At 35.6% G+C, this 13,543-nt stretch overlaps 1 protein-coding gene and 1 pseudogene across 1 annotated transcript in view; both read left to right on the top strand.

Annotated features, from left to right (window-relative positions):
• Positions 1-13,543, top strand: part of RALYL (RALY RNA binding protein like) — an 875,975-nt gene that overhangs the window by 719,485 nt on the left and 142,947 nt on the right. The gene's annotated exons all lie outside the window — the stretch shown is intronic.
• On the top strand, positions 604-736 carry LOC112065862 (uncharacterized; annotated as a pseudogene).

The raw sequence follows: 13,543 nt of genomic DNA, 5'->3' as shown, positions 1-13,543 counted from the left end.
GCTCTAGTTTCATAATTGAGAAAAAATTCTGCCACTATCTTAATGGCCTATGGAAAAATTAGGGTAAACTCCAAATACCATAATTTTTCAACATTAGACTAAGATAAGACTTCTTTTTATTTAAGACTTAGCAGTTTATCCTCTCTGAAGAAAATGACTATCCCAGAAGACCTGGATATACAGACATTTTACAATCCCAATAAACTCCTAGGACCCTGCCCAATCACACAGCAATGAGACTAACAGTCAGAAAGACATGCACATGTACACACACACACACACACACACACACACACACACACACAGAGCTACTTGTCATGTTTTTGGTGCCTTGCTCTGAATTATGGCCAACCAGCAAAGGACCACCAGATATTTGAAAAAAATACTCTAACATGAAAGAAAGACGCCCCAGAGAAAATCAGAACTCTACAGAAATAGAGGAAATATAGAGAGTGTAAAAGTAAACTAAACAAACCAACAAAAAACTCTAAAAATGTATAACTACTATCCCTAGATATAGGAAAATATGTCATGTTTATGTGCAAAGGAATAGTTAAAAAGGAATATATGGAGAACAAGAAAATTTTCTTAGAAATTAAATTAAGCTTTGCGCAGTGGCAGTATCGTAGCCAATGAGGTTTATCCGAGGCGCGATTATTGCTAATTGAAAACTTAGAAATTAAATTAAGGGACTTCCCTGGTGGCGCAGTTATTAAGAATATACCTGCCAATGCAGGGGACACGGGTTCGTGCCCTGGTCTGGGAAGAGCCCACATACAGTGGAGCAACTAAGCCCGTGTGCCACAACTCCTGAGCCTGTGCACCACAGCTACTGAGCCCATGTGCCACAACTACTGATCCCGTGTGCTGCAACTACTAAAGCCTGCGTGTCTAGAGCCTGTGCTCTACAGCAAGAGAAGCCACCTCAGTGAGAAGCCCATGTACCTCAAAGAAGAGTAGCCCCTGCTCATCGCAACTAGAGAAAGCCCGCACAGCAACAAAGACCCAACACAGCCAAAAATAAATAAATTTTTTTAAAAAGGAATTAAATTGAAAACATTATAAGAGAAATGAAGAATTCAATAAAAGTTTGGAATATGAACTTAAAAGACCAAAAAAACAAAGCGATGAAAAACAGTAAAGGTTCTAAAATAATTAGACAGTTACTCCAGGAGTTCAATATCTAGTAAAAGTTGTTTCACAAAGAGAAAACAGAGGACATTATCAAAAAAGTAATACAATAAATGTCCTAAAACTGAAAGATATGTTTTCAAATAGAAACACAGCACAGTGAATGAAATATGACTCAAACTACAGCATATTAATTACTATAGATAAGAAGACCTTAAACTTTCAAACAGAGGAATAAGAGACACAAAGATTCTGAATCAGAATGATATCAAATTTCTCAACATTAGGAAAACTTACAGACAAGGGAATAATGCCTTTTAAATTCTGAGAGAAAAATGATATTCAACCTGAAGATCCAGACTGTCAATCCCACCATATACACCATCAATCAAGCATGAAGACTGGAAAAGATACAGTGGACTCTTGTTATTTGTGGTAGTTATCTTCCATAATTTCACTTCAACCACTGCATTAGCAAACACGCAGTCATTGCTCCCAGGGGAAGTGTAGGGTTAAGTTTCTGTGAGCCTCTGATCACATTTTTGTTAATCAGTCAATACATAACCTCGCTTTATGTGTGTTTCTCTTTAAAGACAGCTTATTTCCTGTATGCTGCTGATTCATTAGCATGGAGCTCATAGCCAACAGCACCAAACTTCTTGCTTGAAGGAAGCTTACCTAACACAGGCATTTTCTTCCTAAGGCACACCACAGATTTCTTGTGCTTAGGAACACTAGACAGCACTTCAGCGCTTTGTTTGAGGGCCATTTCAAATAGCAAAATCACCAACAAAACACAAAAGTACAAAAAAAAAAGTAGCATTAAACAGACCATGAAAAATAACACTTGTTTACAGTGTGAGAGGTAAAACAAGAAGGCAGTGTATCACCTTATTCAATCTCAGCTGGAATGCTGCCTCTGCCACTGAAATATTTTGCTGCTCTGTGCATGTCTCTGAATGACCATGAAAGCATTGCAATATTGAATTGGGAGTTACAAATAAACTTTGCAAAATCACAAATACAGAATCCATAAATAATGAGAATCAACTGTATTTTTTACAAATCTAAGGGTTAACAAATCTTTTCTAAGAAATCTCCTGAAACTTGTTTCACCAAAATCATTGAATTAAAAAAAGAAAAAAAAAGAGGGTCTAACAGAAAAGAGAACCAAGTCTCCTGGTGGCTGGTGAAGAGGAGTCCCAGGATGGCAACTCTGTAGCAGACTTAAAGAGGACCAGTCTGGGCAATGGAGAACTCCAGGAAGAATGAAAAAATAAGGCCACTGTAAATACCAAGTCAACAACGGTTTTTAAGAAGAAAATGTAATTATTGAACAATATATTGCCCAACTGTAAATAATATTTACTTGGTCATAACAGTGAAAACACTGAATATTTACTTAATCAAAGCAGAAGAGAATTAATGAGAAAGAAACCATGGAAGCTTGGAAAAAACATTGGAAAAATTCTTCAGTACAAGCAAACAGAGCAGTATTCTGAGGCTCAAAATGAACTCATTTATTTGAATAAAATTTAATTATATTCAGAATGAATAGGCGGTCAAAAGGTACAAACTTCCAGTTATAAGGTAAATAAATCCTAGGGATATAATTACAGTATGATGATTATAGTTAATACTGTATTGTATGTTTTGAAAGTTGCTAAATGAGGAGATCTTAAAAGTTCTTATCATGAGAAAAAATGTAATTATGTGTGGTGATGGATGTTAACTAAAATTATTGGTAATCATTTTACAATATATACATATATCAAATCATTATGTGTACATCTGAAACTAATACAATGTTATGTTAATTTTACTCAATTTTTAAAAAAAAGATTTACTTCTAGAAACTGAAGAATATTATAGAAAATGTCTGTTAATTTAGCTCAGTAATGCTCAGAATGAAAGTATCTTTGAGAAACATTAGTAGGTTATGATAAGATATTAATCTAGAAAATTTCAGTATCAACAAAACTCCTGATTAAGTGCAATGCTTCATTTGAAGCAATAAATGGCAGATTTGATACTACAGGGGAAAAAATCCAATAAGTGGTATATACCCAGAGAAAATTTTGATAAATATCCCCTGAGTAAAATAGAGGAAAGGGAAGTGGAAAAATGAGAACAAAGAAAAAAAATGGATGAAAGACCATTGGGTTTAATCTGTAATAATATGTGTTCCCAAAGAGAATGTGAAAGAGTCAGTAATGAAAGGTAAAATATAATTCATTGGTTTTAATGAGATTTTTAATATTTGAAATGTAAAGAAACATGTAGGTATCCATACCAAAAGAAAAATCTAAGAGAAAAATTAAAACTTTAAGAGAAAAAATAATGTTGGACTCAGTTTTCTTGGTGATGTGAAGACAATGATGGACATAGTTTTGAGAGAAAGGATTGTAACACAACAATTCTGTGTTCAGCTAGGTCATTTTTCATTTATGAAGGTAATAGAAAGATGTTAACAGAAAATATGTTATACCATATACCAAACACAGACAGAATTCTATAAATGTAGCTGTCAGTCTGATTTTGTCCACCCTGTGTTACTGACCAGGTTCTCGTCTTCCTTAAGCAACAGAAATTGATAAGAGTCCAGACAAGAAATTCAGGCAAGGCTTTAATGGGGCCCCTGCTGCAGTAACAGGGAGTGAGAACAAGTAACATGTTCCCTTGCTTGCTCCCTGGGTTGGGGGGGCGAACTGGTTCCTTATATGGAGTGAGGGTAGGGGTGTGTCCAGGGTTTGGGCCGGAGGGGTGGCTTAAGGGGTTTGCCCATCCCTTTGGTGGTGTTGTATGCAGGGACGCATGCCCAGTACTCCCGACCCCCTGCTTTTGCTCCTGGCTCTTCAGAAGTAGCAGCTGGGTTTTTGGTCTTTTTGTATCTTGTTGTCCATAATTTGCCCCAACTGCACATGCAAGCAGTTATTTTCAGTCCCTTATAGTTTCTTTGTATTTTATTGCTTGAGGAGACATTTGGCCAGGTGCAAACATTGTAGCACTGCAGCAAAGGGTCCCAGGTCCCAGCCTGTCTCACCTGGACACCAACATCATAAAGATCAACTTAATTATAACAATTATTTAGTCACGTTCTTTAACGGGGAAATTCATGAAGCAGGCTAAATGATTGCTTGAGAATGATTGTGGGAAAAATTTGACATTTCTAAAGTTCATCTAGAGATGAGAATACAAAAGAAAATTTTGAAGGGTGGTAATTATGAGGGACACTATCTCTTCTACAAACATGAAATTTAAGGATAAGAATTGCCTTATTATCAGTGGGGATAAAATAAAAACCACAATAAGCCATGTTTATACAAGAAAGTGATAATTGACAAAGAGTGCAAACCAAGTCAATGAGGAGGGGATGAATGATTCAATATCCTCCTTTTTCTTCTATAAAATTTATACGAAACAGTCATCTTAAGTAATGGGTGCTTAGTGCAATATGAGTTTGTAATAAAAAGAACATAGAGGTTATCTCTTAATAGTTAGGTATTTTGTGAAAATGGGCAATTTAAAAAACACAAGTAAATGTGCATAATGGAAGAAAAAGTTTAGTGTATAAAGATTTGTTAAAACTTTCAGGATATTTTTGAATAAAAATAGTGATAAAAGCTAACATCCCAATTCTAATTTAAATGGTTTTCCTATTTTACATTAATTCCTTCTTGTTTCAGATATATATCTATTGTATTTAAGTAGTTTTCTTCTTACTATTTTACTTATCATATATTCTAAGGAATGCCTCATAAATTTTACCTAATGCCTGTCTATATCTACTAATGAAAATCATATTTTTTCTCCTTTAATTTCTTTTTGTGCCAGATTGTTTATAGATTTCCAGGCTTCAAACTAGTTTACATTGACTTACCATGTTGCTCTTTTATCTAATGAGATTAAGTCTGAATTCCTTTCTTTTTCATATTTTGTCTTTAACAATGAAACCTCTAAAACTGTAATTTTTTTTTTTGTCAGGTTCTTACTGTGACCCATAGGTTTTGGAAGAAGCATTAGTTTTATTTCTTTCTAGATAATATAAAAGTTCAATTATTAATTCTTCTTTAATTCTGCACAAATTTGATTAAAGAGAGTCAGGGAATCTAGAACTGGTGCCAAAAGGAAAGGGAGTCAGATTCAGGTCATCACCTTTCTAAAACCTGTATGTGAATAGCTAAATGTTACATTTTAACAATGTAATTTAATTTTAATAAAATCATGAAATTTCAGCTTGGAAGATATCCCAGAAATACATAATGCATTAATTCTCTTCTCTATAAAATCCCTAACAAATTTTTTTTGGGCTCTTTTTGAGACACGTGTGTTTGTTACACTGTGTTATGCTAGGTCATATAATGTTTTCCCACAGTATTTTCCTTTTAATGATTCTGTTTTCTTTCGCAAACTACTAGAAGCTCAAGATATTTGGAACTCATTATTCTATTTCTTTGTTATACTTAGCAGTAACATTCTTCCTTGTAATTACTACTCTTCAATAATTGTCCTCCCTTCTGGAGCCACAATGAATAAATTCAGTACCTCTTCCACTAGACAGCCTTTCAAATGTTTGAATAATTAGCTTCCTTCCTTCCCAAAGGTTTTTTTCTCTAGACCAAACATTCTTATTTAATTCAACCATTTTTATATAGGGGGATTGTTTTGAAACTTATTGCCATCTTAATTTCTTTCATCTGAATGTGTTCCAGTTGGTTGAAATCCTTCTGAAACTTCACTGAAGTACATTGAACTAAATATTTACAGGGATGTCTCAAAAGTGAAAGTGCAATGGAATTGTTACCTCCTTTTTTAAAAGACACTACAGTTCATTTAATGCGTTCTAATATTCCATTGGCTTTATGGTAGTGGTATCATTCTCCTGGCTTATACTGAACTTGCAGTTGAAGAAAATACTTAAATATTTCTTACAACAATATCTGGTAAGCCATAGATAAGATGATTTATGCTCTGGACTTTAATTGGTCGTATTGATACCTTGCTTCTGTCATTTATGAAATCAGGATAATATTAATACTAACTCTAAGGATTTTTAAGACAATTAAATGACTTGATGTATATAAAGAACTTAGAACAGTGACCAATGAATGCTAAACTTTCAGTAAATATTATCCCATTTGACATCACTCTCAAATATTTTTATAAGTTAGTTTCTACAATGGGGAACATATGCAGTTGATATATTTACCCTTGAAGGAAAACAGTTTAGAAAAATCATTATAATCCAATAAGTTAAATAATAGTAATAATAAAAATATCAACTGTACAAGTTATGAAAAAAGATTCACTTACATAGACAACCTCTAACCTTTCACTATGTATCATATGTGGGCATTCTTTTTTTTTTATTTTATTGGAGATTAGTTGATTCACAATGTTGTGTTAGTTTCAGGTGTACAGCAAACTGATTCAATTATACATATACATATATTCTTATTTTTTCTGACTTTTTACCCATATAGGTTATTACAGAGTATTGAGTGAGTTCCCTGTGCTTACAGTAGGTCCTTGTTAGTTATCTATTTTATATACAGTAGTGTATGTATGTTAATCTCAAACTCCTAATTTATCCCTCCCCACCACCTTTCCTCTTTGGTAATCATAGGTTTGCTTTCAAAATCTGTGAGTCTGTTTCTGTTTTGTAAATAAGTTCATTTGTATCATTTTTAAATTGGATTCCACCTATGAGTGCTATCATATGGTATTTGTCTTTCTCTCTCTGACTTACTTCACTTAGTATGATAATCTCTAGGTCCATCCACGTTGCTGCAAATGGCATTATTTCATTCTTTTTTATGGCTGAATAATAGTCCATTATATATGTTTACCACATCTTCTTGATCCATTCCTCTGTCTATGGACATTTAGGTTGCTTCCATGCCCTGGATATTATAAGTAGTGTTGCAATAAACATTGGGGTACATGTATCTTTTCAAATTATGGTTCTCTCTGGATATATGCCCAGGAGTGGGATTGCTGGATCACATGGTAGTTCTATTTTTATTTTTTAAGAAACCTCCATAATGTTCTCTATAGTGGTTGTACCAATTTACATTCCTACCAACAAAGTAGGAGGGTTCCCTTTTCCCCACACCCTCTCCAGCATTTATTGTTTGTAGACTTTTTGATGATGGCCATTCTGACCAATGTGAGGTGATACCTCATTGTAGTTTTGATTTGAATTTCTCTGATAGTGATGTTGAGCATCTTTTCATGTGCTTTTTGGCCATCTGTATGTCTTCTTTGGAGAAATGTCTATTTAGATCTTCTGCCCATTTTTTGATTGGGTTGTTTGTATTTTTGATTGGGTTGTTTGTTTTTTTGATACAGAGCTGCATGAGCTGTTTGTACATTTTGGAACTTAATCTCTTGTTGGTTGTTTCATTTGCAAATATTTTCTCCCATTCTGAGGGCTGTATTTTCATTTTGTTTATGGTTTCCTTTGCTGTGAAAAGCTTTTCAGTTTAATTAGGTCCCAGGTTTTTTTTGTTTTGTTTTTATTTTCATTGCTCTAGAATGTGGATCAAAAAAGATCTTGCTGCAATTTATGTCAAGGAGTGTTCCGCCTATGTTTTCCTCTAGGAGTTTTATAGTGTCTAGCCTTACATTTGGGTCTTTGATCCATTTTGAGTTTATTTTTGTATATGGTGTTAGAGAATGTTCCAATTTCATTCTTTTATGTGTAGCTGTCCATTTTTCCCAGCACTACTTATGAAGAGAGTGTCTTTTCTCCATTGTATACTCTTGCCTCATTTATCTTAGATGAACATAGGTGCATGGGTTTATCTCTGGACTTTTTATCCTGTTCCATTGATCTATATTGCTGTTTTTGTGCCAGTACCATACTGTTTTGATGACTGTAGCTTTGTAGTACAGTCTGAAGTCAGGGAGTCTGATTCTTCCAGTTCCATTTTTCTTTCTCAGGATTGCTTTGGCTATTCAGGGTCTTTTGTGTTTTCATACAAATTTTAAATTTTTTTGTTCTAGTTTTGTGGAAAATGCCATTGGTAATTTTATAGGGATTGCATAGACTCTTTAGATTGACTTAGGTAGTATAGTCATTTTGACAATATTGATACTTCAAATCCAAGAACATGGTATATCTTTCCATCTGTTTGTGTCATGTTCGATTTCTTTCATCAGTGTCTTATAGTTTTCTGAATAAAGGTCTTTTGCCTCCCTATTAGGTTTATTTCTAGGTATTTTATTCTCTTTTGATGCAGTGGTGAATAAGATTGTTTCCTTAGTTCTATTTTCTGATTTTTCATTGTTAGTGTATAGGAATGCAAGCAATTTCTGTGTATTAATTTTCTATCCTGCAACTTTACCAAATTCATTGGTGAGCTCTAGCAGTTTTCTGGTAACATCTTTAGGATTGTCTGTTTAGAGTATCATGTCATCTGCAAGCAGTGACAATGTTACTTCTTCTTTTCCAATTTAGATTCTTTTTATTTCTTTGTCTTCTCTGATAGCATGGCTAGTACTTCCAAAACTATGTTGAGTAATAGTGGTGAGGGTGGACATCCTTGTCTTGTTCCTGATCTTAGAGGAGGCCTTCAGTTTTTCACCATTGAGAATGATGTTTGCTATCTATGGCCACTATTATTTAGAGGTTGATTACCTCTATGCCCACTTTTTGAAGAGTTTTTATCATAAATGGGTGTTGAATTTTGTCAAAAGCTTTTTCTGCATCTATTGAGATAATCATATGGTTTTTATTCTTCAGTTTGTTAATGTGGTGTATCACATTGATTGATTTGCATATATTGAAGAATCCTTGTCCCCCCTGGATAAATCCCACTTGATCATCCCACATGATCCTTTTAATGTGTTGTTGGATTCAGTTTGCTAGTATTTCGTTGAGGATTTCTGCATCTCTGTTCATCAGTGATATTGGCCTGTAATATTCTTTTTTTGTGGTATCTTTGTCTGGTTTTGTTATCAGGGTGGTGGTGACCTCATAGAATGAGCTTAGGAGAGTTCCTTCCTCTGCAATTTTTTGAAAGAGTTTCAGAAGGATAGGGGTTAACTCTTCTCTAAATGTTTGACAGAATTCCCCTGTGAAGCTGTCTGGTCCTGGACTTTGTTGGAAGTTTTTTAATCACCATTTCAATTTTAGTACTTGTGACTGGTCCGTTCATATTTTCTATTTTTCCTGGCTCAGTCTTGGAATGTTGTACCATTTTAAGAATTTGTCAATTTTTTCTAGGTTGTCCATTTTATTGTCATACAGTTGTTTGTAGTAGTCCCTTATGATCCTTTGTATTTCTGCAGTGTCAGTTGTAACTTCTCCTTTTTCATTTTTAATTTTATTGATTTGAGCCCTCTCCCTTTTTTTCTTGATGAGTCTGGCTAAAGGTTTATCAATTACACATGGTCATTCTTAAACATGTAGAATCCAAGAATGCCTAAACTGGATTGTCTTGGTTAAAGTCCAACCAGGAGACAAGAGACAGAAACAACACCAGTAATTTTAACAGAGAAAATGTAACATTAAAAATTATGAAATAGCAAAATACGGTTACCTACTTAAAAAAGGTAAAAGAGACTGCAAAAGGATATAAGAATAGAAGATGTAGGGAACAACTACTATCACTATGGCTTAAGGAGAGTATCCAAAGAAGGAACAAACTAGAAGAGCCTCTTTCTCCTAGGCTGAGATTCACATCCCATTTGGAGAGGGGCTGACTGCAGCCTACTGGATGTCACAGGAGTTTGTTGGGGTGTTGGTGGACTGGGGATAATGAGCAGGCATCCTCCTGCTGGAGTGCCAGTGAGCTTCAGTGGGTGTCCTGTATGGTGCTGACAGCTGTGCCAGAGAAGCAAGGAGAAAAACACATGGGAACCAGGAAAACGAAGCCTTTTTCTCTTCAATGCCTTTCAGTTTTCCTCCAAGCACTCTCTACTAACAAACCCTAACATGGTGCCAGCTGCCAAAGGAACAATGTTTACAAGATCCAGCTCACAAAGCAAGAGTAAAAAGAAGGTGGATTTAGAGCTAAGAGGCAATAAATTTATATTTATTGGCAGAAAGCTCTAACCCAACATGATCTAACCCAATTATAATTGTGTATACTTTCTAATATTAATCTTCAGGTGTTTAAAAATTCTAATATAGACATTTTGTTTTCTTACAAAAAGTAATAACAATAAATACTGTAGTGAAAAGTTCCACAGAAGTCTGATATTCAATTCAAAAAATATCTACTAGGTGACTATAAACACCCTGTTTTTTCAGAGCTCACAATCTAGTGAGATAGACTCATGAATTGTCAATAACAGTATAAATATGTTCAGATGGAAGTATGAATAAGAAGCTCTAAGAATGAAACCTGAACATTTGTGAATAAATTCAGCTAAAACAAAAAGATGTGTAATATGCTACAGGATATTGACATGAGTCCTCCTAGAATATTTTATTGCGAAAATTTCAGGGTCAAAAAATTCAGATAAATTAGAGTAAGTTTAAAGAAGGAAGACAGGAATGATGAATGGAACAGAGAGTTTGGTTTGTGAAAGGAAAGGCTAACAGAAATAAATCTATATAGATTAGCTATGTGACAGGAAAAGCAGAGAGCTGACAAACATGAGTCAGATGTAAATACAAAAAACTATAATCAAGGAATAGCACGGTAAGTGGAATTTAGTCTAACTCCACAAACTTTTAATTGGGGAAGATGTAGGGCTTGAGTTATTCCCTAAGAATGGATTCATATTCACTAGAAAGAAGATACATGTGTTGACAGATGGAGAGCTTGAGCTAAGCCCCATAACAGGAAATTTCTGTTGAGCAACCAGTTGGGCTAATGCAGACGACTGTGTAGAGATACAAGAATATCTGTGTCTGAGAGTAAAGAGCTATTCTGTGCCACCCCAGATAATAGGTGCTGGGAAAGGCTGAGTGATTAAAAGAGTAATTGAAGGAATTGTTAAAGAATGTCAGAAGAAGGAGCAGCATGTGGAGAGTGCTGAATGTCGAAGAGTCTGAACATTACCTCAGAGACCATGGGGAGTCATTGGAGGGTTTGTTGTTGTTCTTATTTGTTTATTTTATATTCTATAAAAAGAATTGTGTAAACACAATATTGGAATTATATGTGTGAATATTCTTCCTAGGGAACACTGCATAGAGAAGAGTAACAAGCATACCCCATTCAAGGTGATACTTCCAAAATCAGAATCCCTGTGTTAACCTCATTTTCTTGTTCCCAGAATTCAGTCTTCATACATGCTTCAATTAAAGAAATCATCCATTAAATGTGTGAGACAGTAAGCTTGACTCACAACAACTAACAGACCCGAACTCTTAAATGTACTGGGTGGATTGTTTTAATCTTTGAACTTCTAAGTCACTCCATCTTTCTAAATTGTTAGGTCCTGGTTCACAGTTAACCAGAAATTCTATGAATGTGCCATAATCCTTGGGTTCCTCCCCCATTCCAAAATCCTTGGTAGTCAATTGAGTATTTTGTCAATGCGATTTAGACTTAATAGCTTATTCCATTGTTTTTGCATTTTGAATCCATGTGTGTATGTGTATCCACTACACACACACACACACACACTATCCAAAGTAAATATACAGATTTATTTGTATTCCCTAAAATGAAAATGGACAAATTTTTTGTCCACATACAACTTAGCAAAGTTCATAAATCTGTTCAACTGTATATACTCTGACAGTCAGAAACCCGCATCAAATTTTATGACAAGTTAGAAGTAGAATCTCTTTGATTCACTGGGAACCTCAGCTGTAGAGGATTATGCTCTGGAAATTCAGCTATTTTACATTATAATTTCTGCATTCACAACTTCCATAGGTATTCTGAAGAATAGCTGTACTAAAGAGAGAGAATAAACTTCATAAAGCACTGTTCTCCATACTTGCACCACATTTTTCTACCACTAAACCTTGACTATCCAGAAGGAATACTTTTGAATATTCACTTATCAAATCCTTACATCTTTTTTCAAAGACTAAAATGTCATCTCTCTCAAGAAATCTTGTTTGATTCCTTATCCCAACCACATCCTATTTCTTCTGCCTATAAGATCTCATAGAAGTTAATATTTGTATTTTGGCATTTATCAAATTTGGCTTTGAATTATGTTCATATGTGTATTTGTCTAGTCCCTTAAACTAGATTGTATTTGCCTAATCCCTTAAACCTTGAGGTTAGCAGCCACGTTCTACTGATAAGATATTATTGTTCACAACTCCCAGTATTTTCCTTACAATAAGTATTCAATAACTGATTATTCAATTTAATTTAGGGATCAAGATATAGTAATTGAGAAGGCTCCAATTGTTATTGGTAGGATGTCTGTTAAGAAACCATTAAAATGCTCCCTCCTTGTGCTAGGAAATTTATTAATAGTCTTCAGATTATATTTTAATGATGCTCTGTGATAGAAAAATAAAAGAAATACTTCTGTGTATTAGTTTACTCAAATAAAGCTGGTTTTATTAATTCAAAAGGGATTATATAAAATGGACCACATATACTGCAAAATCCAATGAGTTGTGATTTCTTCATCTATTATTTAAAAAGTTTAAATGAAATTCAAGGAAAGTTACTAGGTCTCATTTAATCTCCAGTAATGAAAAACAGTGTGATGTACCTGGGTAGGGCAAAAGAAAAAAGAAAAAACAGAGACAAAAGAATAGGGACAGGACCAGCACCACAGGGAGGGAGCTGTGAAGGAGGAAAAGTTTCCACACACTAGGAAACCCCTTCACTGGTGGAAACGGGAGGGTGGGCCGGGCAGGGGAAGCTTCAGAGCCATAGAGTAGAGTGAAGCAACAGGGGTGCAGAGGGTGAAGCAGAGAGATTCCCACACAGAGGATCGGTGCCAACCAGCACTCACCAACCTGAGAGGCTTGTCTGCTCACCTGCCAGAGCAGGTGGGAGCTGAGAGCTGAGGCTCTGGCTTTGGAGGTCAGATTCCAGGGAGAGGACTGGGTTGGCTGTGTGAACACAGCCTGAAGGGCGCTAGTGCACCACAGCTAACCAGGAGGGAGTCCAGGAAAAAGTCTGGAACTGCCTAAGAGGCAAGAGACCATTGTATCAGGGTGCACTAGGAAGGGGTTTAAGCGCGCCGCTTAAAGGAGCTCCAGCAACGGGCGCGGAGCTACCGAAGAGACAAGAGACTTTTTTTTTGCCTCTTTGTCTCCTGGTGTGAGAGGAGAGGGGATTAAGCTCACCGCGTAAAGGAGCTCCAGAAACGGGCGCGAGCCGCGGCTGTCGGCGCGGACAGCAGAGACGGGCGTGGGACGCTAGGGTTGCTGCTGCCGCCACCAAGAGGCCTGTGTGCGAGCACAGGTCACTCTCCACACCGCCCCTCCCGGGAGCTCTGTAGGGCTTGAGTTATTCCCTAAGAATGGATTCAT

Source organism: Physeter macrocephalus, chromosome 15, assembly GCF_002837175.3.
Source record: "Physeter macrocephalus isolate SW-GA chromosome 15, ASM283717v5, whole genome shotgun sequence".
NCBI classification, from domain to species: Eukaryota; Metazoa; Chordata; class Mammalia; order Artiodactyla; family Physeteridae; genus Physeter; species Physeter macrocephalus.
This window is presented reverse-complemented; position numbering and strand designations above follow the sequence as displayed.